This window comes from Sphaeramia orbicularis, chromosome 6 (assembly GCF_902148855.1).
Source record: "Sphaeramia orbicularis chromosome 6, fSphaOr1.1, whole genome shotgun sequence".
Lineage (NCBI taxonomy): Eukaryota > Metazoa > Chordata > Actinopteri > Kurtiformes > Apogonidae > Sphaeramia > Sphaeramia orbicularis.
In genome coordinates, this window is record NC_043962.1 from 49806445 (window position 1) to 49828526 (window position 22082).

At 41.2% G+C, this 22082-nt stretch overlaps 1 long non-coding RNA gene across 1 annotated transcript; it reads right to left on the reverse strand.

The window, feature by feature from the left end:
- Positions 1 to 1607: 1607 nt before the first annotated feature.
- LOC115420488 (uncharacterized) lies at positions 1608 to 12373 on the reverse strand. Its single transcript, XR_003935547.1, has 3 exons — positions 12363 to 12373; positions 8038 to 8042; positions 1608 to 1756 (listed from the first exon to the last, which is right to left on the reverse strand). It is a non-coding gene; the product is annotated as an uncharacterized LOC115420488 (long non-coding RNA).
- Between the last annotated feature and the right edge of the window lie 9709 nt (positions 12374 to 22082).

Consider the following 22082-nt stretch of genomic DNA (forward strand, 5'->3'; position numbering starts at 1 on the left):
CTGGCAGACAGAGGTGTGATTCATCCATCCAGAGGACAGTGTCCACTGCTCTAGAGTCCAGTGGCAGCTGCTTTATGCTGCTGCATTCAATGCTTTGCATTCCACCAAGAAATGAGTCCAGAAAGTTGTCCAAAATTCACTAGCATTCTGCTCCAACAGGACTTAACAGATAAACTGTTCATTCATCACATGACCTCTATGTTTTCCTCGTTTTCCTTTTTTACATGTTAATCCTATAATGTTTCATAGTCAGTGTCAGGTATCCTCAAATTATCTGACCCTGAAAATAGTTTTTACCCCTCGACCAAGGGGTATTGTAATCGTTTTGTCTTCTGTCCATGCCTGACTGTCCATTCAACGCCATAATCGCATTATCTGAAGAATGCATTGCGATATCTGCACCAAATTTGTGACTGCATCTTGGCATGGAGCAGAAGCCTACTAAAAATAGGTGACCATGACCTACTTTTTCAAGGTCAAATGGCCTTGTGCAGTTCTAATATCTGAGCACTTTCAAATATAAATACGTATGTAATAAGTTTTACACTAAGACAATCTAATCTAAATTATAGGCCAGTAACTTTTAACAGAATCTTGCACTATATTTGGCCGAGGGGTATTAAAATTGCGCAGCATGTTAAGTTTATTTACTAGTCTCTGCATGTGCTGTTCTATCATGTTTACAGTTTATTTTCAGATGTCATTTTACCTGGACATTGAATTACTGCAAAATTTAGCATTGCTCCAATACCAACTAAATATAGAGTTAATATCACCTTTACTAATAGTCAAACATGAACGTTTCTTCAGAACAGGCTTCCATTGATTACTTCTTTCTACCAGATGTCTGGCAGCGCTTCCTCTTGCACAGATGAGCCACATTTGGCTTGAGGGAGGAAGCAGTTGAGACCCTCAATATGTCTTGAAGGTGCTCATCTTGCCGAGTTGAATAATGACGTTTGATGTTGTATTATTTGTGCACTGCAACTTTTTCTGTGCATATAAGACCTGTCGGGGTCCCCCTGTGCTCAACAAAAAAATATTCCATCTCCCACTTCTCCTGGAATTGTCTGTGCTCGTCACTAATCTTTCTCTTCATGGTAGGTTTTGAAAAAGTCATGACTGGGACAGGATACATTTGTATGTCACTTACTTGTCACGTCCTCCTTCACTAATCGCGCATATGCGAGGTGCGTTCACAGGCATCGGAATTCCGAACATCAACATTAATGAAAGGGAATGTAACAAGTAGCTATAAATAATCACTTTTTAAATAAATTCTCCCACAAAAAAATAGATCCTGTGAGAAAAAACTTGTGGGCCGCACTAACATTAATCTTTGGTATCAAGTGGGGGGTCACAAATTCACATACTGCGGCCACCAGTTTGAGACCCCTGGGCTATAGTGTGACAAAATTATGTGCACCTGACAGTCATTCTATCCAAATACAACCTCCCACCCACCCCACGAATGCACGCACACACACACACACACACTTTTAAAATGAAAATTAAATGAATGAATAACTGAGTCATGCAATACCTTCTATGACAAAACTCCTCCAACATTACATTTCCATTCATCTGGATCATTCAGCGCACTGTTCCCATTAGTGCAACACCCCTGATTCAAATGATAAGCCTATCATCAAGCTCTGCAGAAGACTAATAATGACCATCAGGTATGCTGGAAGTGGGAAACATCTAAAACATGCAGGATAACGGCTCTCTAGGACCAGGGTTGCTGACCCCTGCCCTAGGTGATGAAGACTCCTCTGAAGATGAGTTTGTTCCATCAATCTACATAAGGTAAGTAATAAGGCAAAAGATACATTCATAGTTGAAATTTTTACTTATGATATAATGGATTAATTTCTTATGTATGTCTAAAACTGATAGAAAAATTCTGTGATACGCTCATACAAAAGACGGAGTCACTGGATTCAGGAATCAGAAGATTTTACTTGCAAGGAGTCAAGTACATACAGCGAGATGCAGCAGTTGACTGACTATCAACAGGAAGCGTAAGATCTTATGAAAGAACATGAATATTACAATCATTGGACCAAGTGTACAAATATTATGACGTTGATCAGGTTCACCATTGGCTTAGGTATTCAAAACACGGTGATGCATGGGTTCAGTGACCGCGTTTGTACTCTTCCCCCACCTGCCCCATGGCCTGTTCTCCTCAAGGGCAGCAGCCCGCTCTGGACCTAAACTGGATGGACAACAAGTACGCTTTGGTCCCAAACTAGAACAAAACAAGCAGATAGCAAATAAATGGTAGACATATCCTGAGTGGATATTTCCGGGCATTCTTGCAAAATGTCATCATAACCCATCCGTGACTCGTGCTCTGGACACCTGGTATTTACAGGATATGGTCTAATAGCCTAATTTTTCTAACAAAAACGCCTACTACTCTTGTATGATTCCTTTTGGCAAAGTATTGTTCTCATGTTTGGTGTTACATAATAGGTCCTGTACATATTAAAAAAAAAAAAAAACATGATGTAGTGTGAACATTTTTTTATTAGCAAGTGTGTGAATTTCCTTTTTTTATGCCATGCAGAGCAGGGGGAGCACTATCAAAGCCTTTTGAAGTATTACAACTACCAGTCATAGGTGTGGATGAGACTGTGCATGGAGAAACACCATCAGAGCATCAAGAGGAAGACATATGAATTCCTTGACCCTGTGGCTGTACAATACGAGGATGACCTCATTGGGAAGAGGGCATGCATTGCATATGAAGAATGTCTGAGACTATTAGGCACATTTCTCCAGCTTCCCATCCAAAACTGCCAATATGCAGATCCCATCACAGACACAAAGTGCAGCAGTTGTTCACCATTTTTGGTGAAAATAAGCAAAAGGGGCACAGCATTCATCATGGAATGCGTAATTTTTTTTTTAGTATGAGTGAATCTAAACAAAGCGTGTCACCTTTTCAACTGAACATCATTTCTTTAGAATCTCATCATATCCGTTAGAGGACTACAGATGTCTTTGTAGCATCCTTTGATAAACAACTTTTGTGGATAAAGCTAACAATCACTCTTTGTGGTCTGAAATTCCCATACATTTTCTGGTAGTTTATATCAGTGATTCTCAATTGGTGGGTCACGATGACAAAGTGGGTGTAACTTCTAAATGAGTGTATAAGGTGGTATTAGATATATAACCGATGCTTGTTTCTTTGTTTTTCTTACAGAGTTGTTCCAATGTTCAAAGTCTGTGGAAGTGGAACTCACAGCCACTGCTTAAATTTGGGATGCAGGCAGGAGACTTTATGTTGTCAACCAACATTCTTCCTACAGGCAATAAATACACAAAGGTTGCCCTATTATTTAATATGGGATAGTTGGCCAAAACAAAGTTCCATAACATACAGGACATTTACTGTGTTGATACCATAAAGGACTTCTGGCAGAGGAAACAAGCAGAGGTCCTTCCTCGACTAAAGAAAAGATAATGTGACCATTCTTGGTAATTTTGTGTTTCCATAATCCAAACATACCAACTTCTAAAATCGTTGTGTTGTCCCCATGTTATCAACACACTATTTCACATTCGACAAAAAAAATGGGAACTTATCTTGGCAGATACATTGAAGAACAAATTTTCTGATCTTCTCAGGTGATAGCAGGATGTACTCCCCTGGTATGTATGCACAGCAACCCAAAGTATTTAAGACTCATTTTCATTCAGGCAAAATTTCCAAAATGTATTGTCTTGCTCTTATGTGAAGGGCACTGTGCACAATACTGCACATACACCGCAATTGAACATGAGTCCAGAGGCAATAATTCACATAGAAACAATAGACAAAAGGATGACAAACAGAAACTTAGTGGTAATGGAGGAGGAACACTGGACGCTCTACTGCAGGAAGTTGCTGTAAAAGAAGTGGTCACAGATGCCCATAGACAGATTTCGTCTTTACTTGGTGAGTACATGTCCTCACCTAAATAACTGATACCAGCAAGTTCTTGAAGTTTAAAACCATGGACTAAACAAATCTTTTCCAGATCCACCACGAGGAAAATACAAAGACTTGTCAAGGGTTAAGTGAGTGATGGACCCACAATGCAGACAAACAGACAATATGTGATGTTCCCCAGTATGAGGGTCTCAGCATAAGCCCAACAAACAAATTTAACCCAGGTACAAGGAGAGCTGGAGATGTGCATCCAAGTCCACATAACAATATTTATTATGTAAAAATGGTGCCAAGAGAGGATGATGGCCTGATGAAAAAGGGAAAAACCAGAATTAGTTTTAAAAATAATATCTTTAATATTGCATGATTTATAAGTATTTAAAAACTACAAAGTAACTGCTATAATAGATTACAATAGATTAGGACCAGCAGGATATGTAGAACACCATCTGCTGGTGGAAAAGGAATCAGGCAGGGTACTCACCACAGGGAGACACTATCGTAAGACCCAATAGCAACCACCATGCGCACACCATGATCACTGTTATTCACTGCAAATAACACTGCAACAATTGAGGCAGACCGACAAACTACTAAGGGTGCTCCCCACACTTCAGACCTACCACACTGCATGCAAAAAGGGGATGCAGATACCACAGATACTCCCTGCAGCTCCTCCCGCTGCCTGACAACCAAACAAAATAAAATACAATATTAACAGTCGGTTGATTCACAGATAATTGCAATTGGATCACACAATAAAACCAAATAGCAGAGCAACAATGACAGACAGAAAACAGCTCATGACCAGCAAGCTAAGTCTACACGAATAGAAGAAGAATCTATCCTGAGACTTCAACTGGACCACATGGCACATTGGTCCAGGCAAAGCAGCAGTCTGGCAATATGTCTGAAAAAAGGAAAACACAGCCATTATATTAACTGCCTCAGAGGAAAACCCCTTCTACATTACTATAAGTTATTGCTACCTTCAAGACACTGGCAATGGTGGAGCTGACTGGCTAATACTGCAGATCAAGGAGAAAAGGGTGAAGGCTGACTCATGTCCTAAGGGATTAAAGCGGACAAATCACTAATAATTCCCATATTGTGGGTAGATACAAAAAAAACAAATTATTTGCAGCCTACCTCTTCAGCATGGGCCTACAGAGCACTCAACAGGGTTGACAGAGGAAACAACTGCACCACAGTTCTGTATAAAAAAAATACTGGTTAGATTCCTCTCAAAATATCAAATAAAATTCTCCAACTCTCCCTTACCTGCACAGACAAAGCAGTCCCACCTACCAGGCCTCAAACGAAGAGGCTCTAATTGCTGACACCTGTCTTTATTGAGGTTTTGCACATACGTCACATGATCATGTGGTTTTCTGTTTACGACGCCATATTGGTAGGCAAGCTTTCCTCAGATCATACAATTGCCTATTGTTGGTGATATTTATCTTTCTCCAGTGTAAATCGACAATAACATAAAGCTTTAAGCAGTGTGATCATGGTAACCACATGTGTTGCGGTTGGTCGCAATAGATGAGTTTCATGTGACGTATGCATACATTAAGTGTTGGAGGAGGAAGTCACGCCGAGTTTGTAGCGTGTTAAACGATGGACCTGCTAAACTCCTGTGTGCCGTTTATTACTTAAGCTTTCACCAGTTATAAGTTAGGCAGAAAAACCACTCAGTTTCATTGGTGGTAGCGGTGATTCTGTTCTGCTGACCGCTGCTTATAGTTATAACCGCTGTTAGCATAGCTTCTCAGTATAGTTAGCCCGCATGTCTGTTGATTTTAGCGGCATGGAAGAAAAGAATTGACGTCATGTGGTATGGTGATGAAGACCCCTTTAAACCTACCAGGAGGGCTTCCCCTGGCCTACCACCCTATAGAGAGTGATTGTGGATCTACCTGCTCCCTTTGCCGTCGATGGCAGCCAGAGTTTCCTCAGCTGGAAGTGGCAGTCAGAGCTGCAGTGGGCGACACCGGTGAGTTCAGCGGGGAGCTGGTGAGAATACTCCGCACCCGTCTGTGCAAGTCTGCTTTTCTACTATGGGACAGCCGTCCCAATGCGGTCAAGTCAAATTATGTGGCCGTGAAAGAGAAGATGGGATCGGCTTTTGGACAGAGACAGTTAATGGACTGTTTTAGAGCTAACATATCGGCTCATTCACGAGTTCCGAGGGGGACCCTGGAGGTGTACGTGGTTGGTGTGAGTCGGCTGGTAGCTGGTACTCATGTTTTTACCTTCGAATTGCGTGCGGATCACTGGTGTTAGTAAACGTTGAAACTCATCTATGGTGCCTTTATCACAAGCAGACATACTCGCAAACAATAAATCACGCAAACACGAGTCCAAAGAACAACACGATATAAAGCAAAAGTTCTGACTTTCTGGATCCAGATAGCGTGTCTATCAATACTGTGGTGTAAAGAACAATCACATGACCAGTGACATCAGCTGCAAGTCCTCAATAAAGGAGAGGAGCTCTCTAGCCCTGCCTACAAAGAGCAGTAACCAGCCCAGATACCAGCCCTCACCCTGAACCGTAGTTTAGAGTATGAGTGTGTGTGTGTGTGTGTGTGTGTGTGTGTGTGTTTTGACAAGCCAGCTCTCACAAATAGAAGAATTTGTAAAATGACAAAAATCTTTAATAATTGTTACAAATGGGCTTGAGCAGGATGAAGGTGGGTGTTGAGTCCAGGGAGAAAGCAGGCAAAGGCAGGAACTGGGAGAAAAGAGCACAATCAGATTAACAAAAAAAACAGAAAAGTAACAAAGCAAAAACTACAGAACCAAAGTTCATGTTCTACCACTGAGGTGAGCTGGCAATGAGTTGTGCAGTAAACCAGGCTTAAATATAGAGTGAAGTGGCTGATTGGAGGCAGGTGACTTGATTGGAGATGGTGTGGAGGTATGCAGGTGAAAGGTAATGGTTGGCTCCGCCCAGCTCCAGACAACACACACAAACAACACAGGGAAAGAACAAGACACACACCCACAAAAGGGAGGGGGAACACAAGAAAAACACTAGGATCCTGACAAGACTGGGGTCTGACTCATTCTCTCGACATTTGGCATGTAGTAAAAAACCTGGCTAAAAAATTGCCTGCAGGAAGGCTTTCATTGTCATCTTGCCCACTACAGTCAAATAACAACATACTAACAAAGTATATGAATGGGGATATCATCTGGCATTTAAAATACTAGTCAATCCAGTGAGGTTATTAACAAGTACACTGCACTAAAACATTCACAGTGCTGATTATTAATTTCAAAACCTGGAGTCAACCAAAACTAATCATGTGAGGTTAATTGTACTTAATCAAAACATTCAGATAATTAAGCATGCATATAAAAACATTGGAGTCAAACAATTTGGTTATAAGCAACTGCACTGCATTAAACCATCCACAGCAAAGAGAGAAATCATTGGAACAGCAAAAACATTGTAGTCAAACAATCAAGAGAAAGAGAGACTTCCAGATGCAGCGGAGGAATGCAGACGTGTATTCGTGAGCTCTCGGTGGTAGGCTCTAGCATCGGCCTTTATCCTGACTTGTCCTCTCATAACTTTGGATTGATGATATGGAAGAGGTGAGGCTATTAAGTAGACTTTTGTATGGCAAGCTACAATTTTTGACATACAAAACGAAAGAAAACTGCCATTCAAACTCCACGACATTTGCACGCTGTAACCACAAGAAGCATGGCAGACGGAGAAAAGGAAACACCCTTCAGCAAGCTTCTCGATACTATTCAAGAAAGTAAAGAGGATCTTACTAAACATATTGACAAAAAAACAGCTGACATACAAACAACACTAACGAAACTTGAATCCTCACTCTCTATGTTGACGGAACAGGTCGAGGAAATAGAGACACAAGTGAGTGCAAACGAAGACGATATCAAAGACGCATGTGATCGGATTGACAAAATTGAAAAACTGATAACGCATCTCAAAGACAAAACTGACAACTTAGAAAACCGTAGCAGGAGATCTAACATTAGGATACTGAATGTACCGGAACAGGCAGAAGGTCATGATGCTGTAGGATTCTTGGAAAAGTTTATACCACAAATCCTGGGAAACGACAATTTCACCTCACCCACCACTCGGGAAAGAGTGCACCACATCATGAAGAAGTCGGACAGACCACGGCCCCTCTTCGCCAAGTTCCTTAACTTCAGAGACAAGTTAGTTTTGACTTTTTTTTCTGTAATTCAGTTAGTTTTAATTAGTTTTTAGAGCAGGTTGGCTATTTTTTTTTAGTTACCGTTTTTTCTTTCTGAATGCTTAGTTTTAGTTTAGTTTAGTTCTTGTATTAGTTTTAGTTATTTCATATATTTTATCTTCCTTGCCATCAGGCCCAGACTGGGTAATCAGGAGGACCGGGACAATTCCCGATGGGCCGGTATAATATTTAGGCCGCGAGGGCCGGAGTTCACTTTAAATATATATTAATTTTTTTATTTTTTTTTTGGCGGGGGGGATTCAGTCATAGCACTGGGTTGATCACATAAACTGCAACCACTGTTCCTGGGCCCCACCCCCTGTACTAGCAAGCAGACGCAGACACACCATGACGTAACGTCATATGTCCTTGCATACGGTTAGTAGCTCTATACTGTAGCTGTGGAGCATATACGATCTGTGCTCTGTAGGCTGTCGGTGGTCAGCTGTGTTTGCTGTTTGAAACATGGATAATAGAAAGAGCAAGGGTGGTGCGGAGAAGGCAAAAATAACTTTTTCACAAAAACAACCTCCTGGTTGGAAACAAGTAATGAGGATGATGAAACGGGTAAACCACCTTTCAAGTTAGTTAATTATCGAGTCAATAAATTGTGTGGCATTGTGGCATGTAACATAACGTTACGCAATTTAAATAACAACATGATGCGATGCCACATAACTGGGAAACTTTGTCCTGTAGCTCCTCAGAGTCAGAAAGCAGATCCTGCAGCAGACACCAGCCATGAGCCCACAAGTCCAGAGTGGGCAGGTAGGACTGCTCATAGACTGAATATTATTAGAATAAATAGGCTCCAATGAAGAGTATGGCGTTGGCCTGTTCAATATGAAAGGTGCTCTGAGGTGCTCCATGATTCAGCACTACATGAATGAAACTGACGCCAAGGCTTTGCAAAATAGAAGATTTGTGCTGAGAATTATGACCATTTTTAAAATGTGATTTAGTGTCAGAAGCAGAGCCAGGAGCCAGTAGTGATGAGGGGACTGTTCCTGTCAGGATGGAAGGAAAAGGTGAGCTGTTGGAACAGACTGTGTGAACAAGCATTAGTTCCAGTAAAACCACTTTCTAGACCCAAACCATAGTCCTGACCTATTTTATTTTTTATCATTAAAAGTGAGACAGTAAATACACAAAGCCCACAATTGAAAGGCAATAGCATAAAGTAATATCAAATAAGACAGCATATTTTGCCAATGTAAATATCTTAATTGGTTAAGTAAGTCAAAATGTCAGTAGATATTACTTTTTATTGTGATACAAGTGCAGGCGAGTCTAGGGAAACTGGAGGAAGTGTGACAGGGAGAGCAGAGTCTACTGATGACAGAGGAGCAGCTCAGCAGCACAACCCTGAACCACAAGGCAGAAATGAGACAGATGAAGAGGAGTCTGTTGTTAGCTTTGATTGCTTTGCTCGCCCTCAGTCACAGGATATACAGACATTTTTTTCTTATCATCCTCATCAAACCCCTAATATAACTATACCAAAAGTTTTCAATAGCAAAGACAGAACAAACCGCAAGTAAGTTGTGATGGAAATCTTTTGTTGCAGAGGATACAAAAATGATAGTTATTAGAAATTGCAGCAGGCTTTATTTTTTGTATTATTTTTTTATTTAATATTTTTATATATTCTTTTATTTCATTTCAAACATCTTAAAGGTTTGAAAAATGTCAACACTTATAAGAACAAAAATATAGATTCTGTTGTTGTTGTGTTGTGAGGAATAATAATGATGGAGATGTCGATTTGCACTCACTGTTGAAATAAATCCACATTGTGAAGTAACCTTTACTTGCACTGAATTGGAAATATTTTAGAAAATACACTGAATTACAAGGCTTTGCAGAACAGTGTGTAGACCTAACATGTAAGGTTATAATTCCATGATTTTAATAATAATTGGTCGTGATCTAAAGTGGGCCGGTCTGAGATATGAAACTCCAGGGCTGAAAATAAGTCTCAGTCTGGCCCTGCTTGCCATCCTATTCAAAGGAATTAGTGAGGCGCAGATCAGTGGGTTACCCTGGACTCTTTATTTGGGGATGGGGTTAGGGTGGCTCATTGACTGAGGAGAGACTCAAACATATTGTGACAACCTGGAAGTTGCCCCAAACATACACACACTCCCCATAACATGCCTGTTAGCCTCCGGATCCACCCCGGAAATTGTCGCCAAGGCGTTGTCACCTGATTCGCCCGGAGTTGGCGGCAGTTTTTAAATAACCCCCCCCCCCCCCCCCCCCCATCCGCATTTGGCGGTGTGTTCATGGTGAAGTCGGCACGGAAGCCTCGGAGCAACAGTTCGTTAGAAGAGACAAAAAGTACGGCAGTTAATCCCGTTATCAACTCTATTCATCTCCGTCCATTTCTCCCTCCATTACATCACAACCATCCAGCCCACTGCAGCAAGACAGTCACCCTCTCATCCCAGCAAACCAGCAGCAGTAACCCGGAATGGATTATCGACTGACTGACGGACTGACTGACAGACTGATTGACTGCGACAGGACAGTGGAGGATGTAATAATGTACATTTTGTCTTTAGCTGTTTCAAGAACTCAAAAGGAGTAACACAATATAAAATCTCTAACAGGCATTTAAATATTTCAAGCTGTAATTGAATGCATCGCTGATATTTACAGCATAGTTTTCACCATAAAATAAGCAAACCACCAATTCTTGCTTTTAAATCAAAATGTTTTAATCAAAATGTGGCGTTGCAATAGTTTCAGTGTCTTTGTAACATGTTACAGTGTAATAATTTCTGAAGATGACAGGGGTTTTCATTACATGACAGAGACCCTCTGCTGTGAGACAGGTTTGAAGAAAAATTGTGTGATCTGAAGGGTTAAAGAGCAACCTCAAGGATCTGTGTTCACGTCAGACTTTATGATGTCAAAGTGGTAGTTGAGGACTATTAACCCCAGAAGATGAGTGGTTTACTCAAGGTGATGCTGGTGGGATGGTTCTTCATGGCTGACACTTCACACTGAGTCGAGGCTGCTTTACTGTGGAAATTTTCAGCGTTATAAGAATTATCATTATCCACTCATGTTTATCATGTTAATGAAAGGAAACGTTTCTCAGTCTTTCTTGTTTTCTTTAATTTGTTATTCAAGCCATTCTCTGCTGTAATAGTATTGATTTATTGTGAGACTATGGTCATTTTTATGTCTGTGGTGGTTTACTAATTTGCATCATAGTTTAGTCTAATTACAAATAATTGCAACAATTGCATTGTATATGACAAAGGAACAAATGAAAAATGTGAGGAAATATCGAACATGAAATTACAACAACTTAATAGGTGAAATTACATTCTCCTTAATAGTAGGAATAATAATTTCATATTCCCCACACGTATGTCCATGTAATATTTTTAAATCACTCGCCCAGAGAGGCAAGAAATCAAAACAATTTATGCCATCAAGTTGATAATAATAAACTGCTTCACTTTCTAAGTCATATATCTAAAACTTTTGAGTGACTGGGGGCTCCATAGGACCATGGGAGAGAACCTTCTGCAGACTTTACCTGAAGGAATTACTTTCCTTACCTTATTATGCTGTTGACACAGTTCTCTATTCAGCTTCACTTGCACAGGCTTTAGAGTTTTTACATGCTGACAAAACCATGGCCATGGACAGAATTTCCTCCAAGGTCTGCGTTAAAATCAGCCCTGGAACACATGTTTACATGCCTGAGGGCATGAGTATGGATATGTGTGTGTGTTTCTCCTCCCCTTTTGTTTCTAGGTCAGGAATGGCCTGGTCGTCGGGGTGTGACCATAGGTCTGGGACCTCCTCCGGGGCTGTACCTGAAGGGGCCGGCTCAGGTGAAGGAAGGAGGAGCAGACCAATCCTGATCACAGCGACTATAAATCCACCCCTGCCTCTCTGTCTGTGCTGCTGCTCTTGTCTGTCCATGCTTGGTCAGAGCCATTTTGCTTTTGTGTTCTACCTGTGTTCTCCTGTGGTGAGTTGAGTTGGGTTTAGTTAAGATGGGGTACCCTATACACTGCACTGAGTATTGTTTTATGTTATATACACTAGATCAGTTGGTTGGTGCCACCCTCTGTATTTTTATTTTGGGACTAGTAAGGAGGGTTTTTTTTTGTCCCACCAGTTTCTTTTGGTAGTGCAGGGGTCACCAGTTAGTTTGGTTTTGTTTTACTGAGTTTTGATTTACTTTGGTACCACCTTGTCCAACTGCACTCACCCGGATTACTTTGTTTCATTTTTGTAAACACCTTGTTTAAAGAAAGCAGCCTTGAATAAACTGGCTTTATTTTAAACCTTTTTCGTTGTATGCTTTTGGAGACTGAAGAGGTGTGACACCCCTCCCTCTCCTGGACACCTTTATACACACGGAACTGGGCAAGCGCAGACTTTTAACCAACTGACCCAGAAATGGGATAACACATTTTGTGTTGCGCTAGGGTTAAGGAACCTAATGAGCAAACGGAATAACGCATTTTGTGTTGTGTTGGTTGTTAACGAACTAAGAGCGAGCCCAGAAACAGGATAGCGCAAAATGCATGAAATGGACGCATTTTGCATTGCGCTGGGCTTAACGATTTAATGAGCCAGTGCAGAAACGAACCCCTGGTTCCTTCGTAACGATGCTTCTATTATAAAGGACCATCAGTCATCATGCCGTTGTGTTTTTGTGACTTTTATCACCTGGTTTTGTTCCTCATGTTCAGACTGACCTGTTAGGAATACTCTCTAGACAGAACTGAAAATGTCTGAACCCATTTCTCTTGAAGCTGTTGGCAACTATTTTATTCAACAGACTACGAGACGCCATTGGACAGAGACTGTGCTTTTTCATTGTAATTATGACAACCAATAACTGCACTTTAAATCATCACACTGTTTCCAATCCTCTAAACTATTGCTTATTATTAAGGTCAGGATGACCTGGGATGGCCAGGTTGCCCTTGAGATTTTGATCTCAATGGTTAAATAAAGGTTTTTAAAAAGGTGCAATAAAATAGTGTGAAAATGATCACAGGAACACTTGGTGACCTGTTGTACAAGCATATCATGACACTTGCCTAAAATAAAAAAAAATAAAAAAACTATTCAAATTAAGTTTTAAAATCTGTCTTTGAAGGAATGAATGTGATATTGTATGATTTTAGTGTAACAATTAAGAAAGCTGCAGTGAAAAAACAAAAAATGACAAAAAAAAAAAAAAAGACGGCTTTATTTACTACAGAAAAAATAAGAAAAAGAGTGAACTTCCCTTTCCCTAAACCACATTCATGATCATTTGTTAAGTTGAATGCACCATATTTTTCCATTCCAAGACAGGTGGATTGCTCAGTACACGAGTTTCCCTTGAATTCATCGTACAAGTTGTGTCTAACTGTAGAGACAAGATGGTGAAATCTGCATTAGCACAAATGTAATGCAGGAAAGGGCTATTATGATTTAAGTTTATGGGCAGGACATGGTCTCTGGCAACTGGTGGATGATCACTGATATAGGCCTATAGAATCTTTGTTTCGTCCGTGTCTGTACTATTCACCTACCATCTACACTAGAAGCCTGTTGATATTATCTAATCAATCTCAGACTGTAGTCCAATTAGTAGCATTTTACTTACAAAACAGCCTTTTTTGAGGTGGAACAAGGTCCACAATAATTACAGCCAGAGCAGAAAATTATGTGTGTGTGTCCCTGCATGAGTGTGGGTGGGTGTGTGCATCATTCTGATATACAGCATAATTACAGATAAGGGCTCTTACATTGGAATATGGTGACACAGAGGGGATGTCTTAACACCACAGTGTGTCTTGAGAAGATACATACACTCACGTACACACTCAGAAATGGATGTTCCTGTCGTATCAATGGCTTTTGCCTCTAAATGTGAGCGAAAATTAAGTATATTTGATTTACATGTTAACTTTGTAAGTTAATATATTTATAGTTTTAGCCATTATAAATATTTTGAGCCCTGAACATCACTGACCACATGGTGATGGTGGAGGTGCAGATTTGTAGGAGTCAAATTAATCTTAAACTGCTTAATAGGAGTGGTTCAGTTCAACATGAGACACTATTCACTCAATTATAGTCTTATACTGCCCTCTAGTGGTTTATTAGAATGACCTATAATGTTTTACATGCTTAAATGTGTAGATGTAATGGCTTTAGTCCTGTTATTAGATGCATGAGCCTAGGTGAAAAAAAAAGAATTAGAGCTGCAAGTATTGATTCTTTTTGTAATTGATTAATGTATCAATTATTTTCTTTGATTCGATTAAATGACTATTTGAACTGGAAAAAAAATCTGATAAAAACAATAAAACAGAACAACAGTGCAAAAGTATACACTAAAATATCTATAGTATAAACAACAACAATCAAGTCAAATGACATCTACAAACAATATGTGTACTGCAGTCTTCAAAACATTTGATTCCAACTTACTAACAACTTCAGACAGAACTAACATATAACTTAACAAAAAAATAGACAAATATTTTCAATGTTTATGTGAGTTTAAAAGTTTAAAGGAGTAAGTGATGGTTCCAATAAAGAAAAGTGAGCAAAGATTCAGTCGGCAATGATATCAAAGCTGCGTGTGAAGAAACCCGAGGGGGAAAACAATCGTTCCCCCCATCCGCTTTACTGTTAAAAAGCAGAATTTAAACATGTTTTGCTTATGCTAACAAGTTGTTTTTCTTCTTAAAAATGACTCGAAAAGATAAATTTAACATAAAACATACATCAAAAAAGTAGGTGACTGATTCAAAAGTTGGCAAGAAATCAATCAATCATCTAATTGTTGTTGGTCCAACATGACATGATGGTCTTTTAGCTTTGCACATAAACAGGCAATAGCAATGTCCTTCAGATGGCTTTAGTTAGGAACAAGCCGAGTAAAGCCAACGCAGGGCCTATTGAGTCTGCAGTGGGCGCATGGCGACGAAATCGCCAGTGGGGGACCTCGAGAGCTTTCAAATAAGGCCAAATACATGGTGGCCACGGAAACGGCTATATTGTTCTTGCTCAAATTATTATTATTTTTTTTGTTTGTTTGTTTTTTTGTTTTTGTTAGGCCCGAGCCGAGTAAAGAAGGCGCAGGGCCTCTTGAGTCTACAGTGGGCGCATGGGGACAAAATCACCAGTGACACGGTCGCCTTTCGCCACTGTCGCCACTCTCACACATATTCACTTTCACGGCACTGAGACCTTTCCGAAGATGTACATGACATGTGCACAAACCGCATATTTACACCTGCTCAGAATGAATGGGAGTCAATGGGCCACACCCAGTCGGGGTCAGTCATGTGTGTGTAAGTGCACGACACGAGACATCTGACCCCCACAGACATGTGGGGGACCTCGAGAGCTTTCAAATAAGGCCAAATATGTGGTTGCCAAAGAAACGGCTATATTGTTCTTGCTCAGATTATTATTATTATTATTTCTTTTTTTTAGGCCCGAGCCGAGTAAAGCCAGCGCAGGGCCTATTGAGTCTGCAGTGGGCACATGGGGACAAAATCGCCAGTGATGCAGTCGCCTTTCGCCACTGTCGCCACTCTCACACATATTCACATTCACGGCACTGAGACCTCTCCGAAGATGTATATGACGTGCACAAACCGCATATTTACATCTGCTCTGAATGAATGGGAGTCAAAGGGCCACACCCACTCGGGGTCAGTCACGTGTGTGTCAGTGCACGACACGTGACATGTGACCCCACAGACATGTGGGGGACCTCGAGAGCTTTCAAATAAGGCCAAATATGTGGTTGCCACAAAAACGGCTATATTGTTCTTGCTCAGATTATTATTAGGCCCAAACCGAGTAAAGCCAGCGCAGGGCCTATTGAGTCTGCAGTGAGCGCATGGGGACAAAATCACCAATGACGCGGTCGCCTTTCGCCACTGTCGCCACTCTCACACATATTCATATTCACGGCACTGAGACCTTTCCGAAGATGTATATGACGTGCACAAATCGCATATTTACACCTGCTCAGAATGAATGGGAGTCAATGGGTCAAGCCCACTCGGGGTCAGTGACATGTGTGTAAGTGCACGGCACGTGACATCTGACCCCACAGACATGTGGGTGACCTCGAGAGCTTTCAAATAAGGCCAAATACATGGTTGCCACAGAAACAGCTATATTGTTCTTGCTCAGATTGTTATTATTTTTTAAATAATTTATTTTATTTTATTTTTTTTTTTTTTAGGCCCGAGTCGAGTAAAGAAGGCACAGGGCCTATTGAGTCTGCAGTGGGCGCATGGGGACAAAATCACCAGTGACGCGGTCGCCTTTCGCCACTGTCGCCACTCTCACACATATTCACATCCACGGCACTGAGACCTTTCCGAAGATGTACATGACATGTGCACAAACCACATATTTACACCTGCTCTGAATGAATGGGAGTCAATGGGCCACACCCACTCGGGGTAAGTCACGTGTGTGTAAGTGCACGGCACGTGACATCTGACCCCACAGACATGTGGGTGACCTCGAGAGCTTTCAAATAAGGCCAAATACATGGTTGCCACAGAAACAGCTATATTGTTCTTGCTCAGATTGTTATTATTTTAAAAAAAAAAATTTTTATTTATTTATTTTTTTTAGGCCCGAGTCGAGTAAAGAAGGCACAGGGCCTATTGAGTCTGCAGTGGGCGCATGGGGACAAAATCACCAGTGACGCGGTCGCCTTTCGCCACTGTCGCCACTCTCACACATATTCACATCCACGGCACTGAGACCTTTCCAAAGATGTACATGACATGTGCACAAACCACATATTTACACCTGCTCTGAATGAATGGGAGTCAATGGGCCACACCCACTCGGGGTAAGTCACGTGTGTGTAAGTGCACGACACGTGACATCTGACCCCACAGACATGTGGGGGACCTCGAGAGCTTTCAAATAAGGCCAAATACATGGTTGCCACGGAAACACAGATTCATCATGAGGAGACAAACAAAAAATATTATTGTGGCCACAATATTATTGTGGCAACCAATCGGAAGTCGGCCATATTGGATTGAAATTTCCAAAATGCTGAGTCAGCGTTTTCGCTGACATTGTATTTTAACTATGTCCTCCTTGAGCATTTGGCCAAATGAGCTCAAAATCGGTGTACAGTATCTAGAGCAGTGGGGCATCAAAAGTTAGCCGAATTTTTGGGATCAGTTTCATTGTTTTTTTGTGACGACGTTGCAAACTTTGCAAAGTTTCTTCAGAAATTTACCATTACAAAAATTGCTTCAGCTCAGACATACGAACACCGATTTGGCTCAAATTTGACTTAGTGGTACATCTCGCAGGCCTACACCCATTCAATGGGACAAATTGAATTTTGGCTCCATAGCGACCCCTACAGATGTATTTATACAAAAATTTGTTCAGTTCAGACATACGAACACTGATTTGTCTCAAATTTGAGTCAATTGTCAATCTCCCAGGCCTACACCCATTCATCAGAAGACCTAAAATTTGGTGCTAGAGCGCCACCTGCTGAACGATGGACATACTTGTACTGGACGTGCCCGTGGCGAAATTCTCCTGCATCATCCAATAATCAACATTCAAGCCTCTGCTTTGCACAAACTTCATGTTTGGTTGTGTTGGTTCACTACTGGGATATGACGTGGAAAAAGGAAATGGTTGTAAAATCATTAATTCAGCTTACAGTACAACATCCAGACTCCTGTGGGTCCATGTCTTAATGATCTGATTAGTTATCTTCATTAACTAGGAGTTATTATTACAATGAAGATCACCGAAGAAAATGTCTGATCACACAAATACTCATTAATGACTTTATTATTATGTTTAACCTAGAACTACTTTTGAATCAACTTCCATCTGATTTTTTTATGTATAATTTTCACCAATTAATTACATGTATTGATAGGATCAGTAGATCAACAGATATTGACCAGTTTACATCAGTAGATGGTTTAGGTCAACAGTGGATGTTTGGGTTTTCAAGAGTTGAGCATATATATACATTACATATTTAACTGCTTTGGATTTATCTTTTTGACATAAATATTTACTTAAGGAGGAAATTCACGTTTTTGTGTTATTTAACATAAATTCAGCTGCAGTAACCCAGACTGAGGTCTGTCCCTGTTAGATAGGAAATGCAAATTTTAAGTCCCGCCACCGAATTGTGACGGGCCAAGATTCAAATGCATGAGCAATAAATATGGGCTAGATGTTTTAAAATGGGTCTCTGAATGGGGTGAACATGATAAGTTTTCTTCTGACAGTACCTTGTCTTTGCAAAAATTGCTGAAAGTTAAGAAAAAAAAAAAAAAGTGTAAACAGAAAAGGCTTGGGGAAAAAAAAGGTAAATGACAGAAAACTAAATTTGAAAACTTTGCCTAACACAGACAGATTGTTCTTTGTCACACACAGGAAAATGCATCTAGTGCGTCAACTTTTGCTCCACCCCCGCACTCCTCCTCCTTTCTCTGCTCCTCTCTATACCCCAACCTCACAGCTCTGAAGTTCCTCCCAGAAGATGAGGACACCTGCCTGCGTCAATCACAGCAAATGGCACACCCACAGACCACCAGCAGCAGGAAGCCACTGTCCGTCCCCCTGAGCATGCAGCTCCTCCTCCCCCTCTGCATCAACCTCAACAGCGTCATGCCAGAGCAACTGTCAACATCAGGAACAAACTAAGAGCCAAAGAAAAAAGCAGCTGGGGTGAGATTGTGTCTGGTTATAATCTGAGAAAGACTGTTGGATCTGAATCCCCACCAGACTTTGAATTTGAAAATATCAGCGGCGTCTCATGTCTGATGGTGGAAGTCTCTGGTCCGGATGATTCAGTTTTGATTCATTGTCCATGGTCACCAAAAGACATCAAGGCAAACATGGCCAAGGCCAAGGCAGGAGACGTGGACGGGACAGAAACAACAGACAACAGCGTTTGGTCGCCGGCAGTAACGACTGGAGGATAAAGGCAACAATGGTTCCAAACCAACTAGGCTGTGAGACGCCTGCACCTGCACCTCTCTCTCTCCTTTCCTTCCCCTCCCCTGGAGCAGAAGTCATACACATGCTTACTAACCCAGATTCTGCATCTGCACATCAGCTGTCTATACTGACATCACACACCTACGCCAAGTATACACACTCACATGTTTTAAACAGTTGTCAATGATATCTTTAGGGGGGTTTTTTTTGGTAAACTTCCTGTCACGGTAGATTTAGAAACTACAGGTTTGGTTTTATCAGGAACAGGGGGTTTTACTCCGACGGAAATTATCTGACAAACCCATCCTTTCTAAAGTAGCTAGTGGTGAAACAGGCGAAGTGTATTTCACCAAACCAATGTTGTGCTCACTGTCAAACACCCTTTTTTTTACACATTAATTTTTGTTTTCAAAGGCATGCCACCCTTAAAAAAAAAAGAAAGAAAGAAATCTGGCCAGAGATCTTATGGTTAAACTGCATTTCATTGCACCTCTCATGTTTCACCTGGCTCAGATCCCGAATATGAGAAGGAATGGTTGACTTTTCAGGATCCAACCTTATCCAGCCTTAACCTTAACTCGTATGGTCTGACACCATGTGTTTGCGTTTCGCTGAACTACCACCCTCAATTCAACTCAACTGCTGTTCACAGTGACAAAATCAACACCTCACTTGTCTCTTGCGCGTCCTCGTTTACAGAGCTAATAGGACTTAGGTCCCACAGCATGCCAAGCCTTTTTGATCACTGATTGGCAGCCCTCACCATCAGTTTCTGTTCTTCCATCATATTTCTTCCAGAAAAAAAACAGGTTTCATTCAAATGTTGTACACATTAATCAATGCATGACATCCTTGGTGGCCATTCTGCATACAACTGCATCAAGTACATAAGTACGATGTATATCTGATTTAAAATTGCCCTCCAATCCATATTGCCCCTAAAATCTGATTATCACCCAACATGTTTTCAGTATCCTCTTAGATAGGAAACCATCGATGGTATTAAACTGTATGTTCACTCATTTTTCCTATAAAGGAAATTGGAGAAAGTGGTCCCCTTGAGTGGAAATTGTTGCTTTTTAAGAGCTCTGTTGTGTTGTGCCCTGGCTATGATGAATGTTTATAAATGTTTGTGTTGTATGTTTGTGGCTTTAGTGTTCTTGTTGTGTGAGTATGGTACTGGTACAAGTGTTTGTGTGGATTTTGGGTACTGGCTCAACCTGGGGTGATATTCAGAGTTGCCAGATTAATGCTTGAGGTTTTGATCTCACTGTGAAAATAGTGTTTGTGAATGTAAAGTAACGTAAACTGATCAGCTGTTTCTTTTAAGTGTACTTTATATTTAATAGAGCAACTATATACTAAAGGATACAGTACAGGAAAACATGTGAATCTGACTTTTGTTGTGAAAGTGTAAAGATACTGATGGGCCTAAATGTTTATAGGGGTGTATTTTCTTAATATTTTCTTACTTAACATTTGTGTTTTCCGACTGTGACTCTCTCTTTTGTCTCTCCAAATGTTTTTTTTCCTCCTTCTAACAGGTCAACCTGAAAAGCTGTTGGTGAAATTGACCCATGGGTGTGACCATGTGTCAAAAGGGGGGATGGTTAGAGCCCCTTTGAGATTCTGTTTGCCACATCTCCTCATTTGAGATTCTGCTCTGAAGCTCCAAACCTTTTCCTGCTTCTCATTTCGATCATGATATGCTCTCTTGTTGTGCTGCTTTCTCTCCCAGCCTCGAAAAGATCTGTCAACAGGTAGCTGTGGCCCTCTCCATTCCAGCCTCAGGTCCCCTTCACAGCCTTCAACCAGGTGACTTCGTGCTGGTCAAAGACTTCAGAAGACCGAACAAGCCATGTGGGTTCACGCCAGTCACTGCAAAAAGGTCATCTCTACATCACCCACCTAAAAGGTGCATGTGTCATGCCAAGTCAACACCCAACGAGGTAGACAAGGACGAAAAGTGGATGACATCTGTGGTAAGGCCAAAACCACCAACGAACAGATGGTGAATTAAAACACTCTGTTCCACCTATAAAGCTGATGACATCACCCAACGCCTTCCTACGTGGGAGCGACCCCCCAGCAAGATCAAGAACGTAAACTTTTCCTCTCACTTTCTGCTTTCACACATACAGCTAAAACAACCCCGAGTGCAAGCCAAGCACTGCTCATGGGTCACATGGTTCACATCACACAACCACTGCACAGTACATGTTTTAGGCCTGTGTCTGACTAGGTGAAACAGAGGTGATAGCACAAACCTCTGGTTCGTGGAAACCCTGCAGTGTCAACTAAAGCAAACCCAAGTAAGACATAGGGGTGGTTCACAAACTGACTCTGTTCATGAACTCTGAAAGACAGTTAAGAGCCATCGCTCCTTCTACATCCTCACCTGAAGAAAGGTCCTGGACTCAGCTGATGGTCATTGCACACACCAACCAACAGTCTCAAGCAGCGACCCTTACTGTATTGATCATTTTCTTGTCTCTCCTTGTTGTTGTTGTTATAGATATTGTTAGGAAAATTAGGCTATTAGACTATATCCTGTAAATACCAGGTGTCCAGAGCACGAGTCATGGATGGGTTATGATTACATTTTGCAAGAATGCCCGGACATATCCACTCAGGATATGTCTGCCATTTCTTTGCTATCTGCTTGTTTTGTTCTAGTTTGGGACCAAAGCGTACTTGCTGTCCATCCAGTTTGGGACCAGAGTGGGCTGCTGCCCTTGAGGAGATCAGGCCCTGGGGCAGGTGGAGGAAGAGTACAGACGTGGTCACTGAACTCATGCATCACTGTGTTTTGAATACCTAAGCCAATGGCAAACCTGATCAACGTCATAATATTGTACACTTGGTCCAATGATTGTTTATGT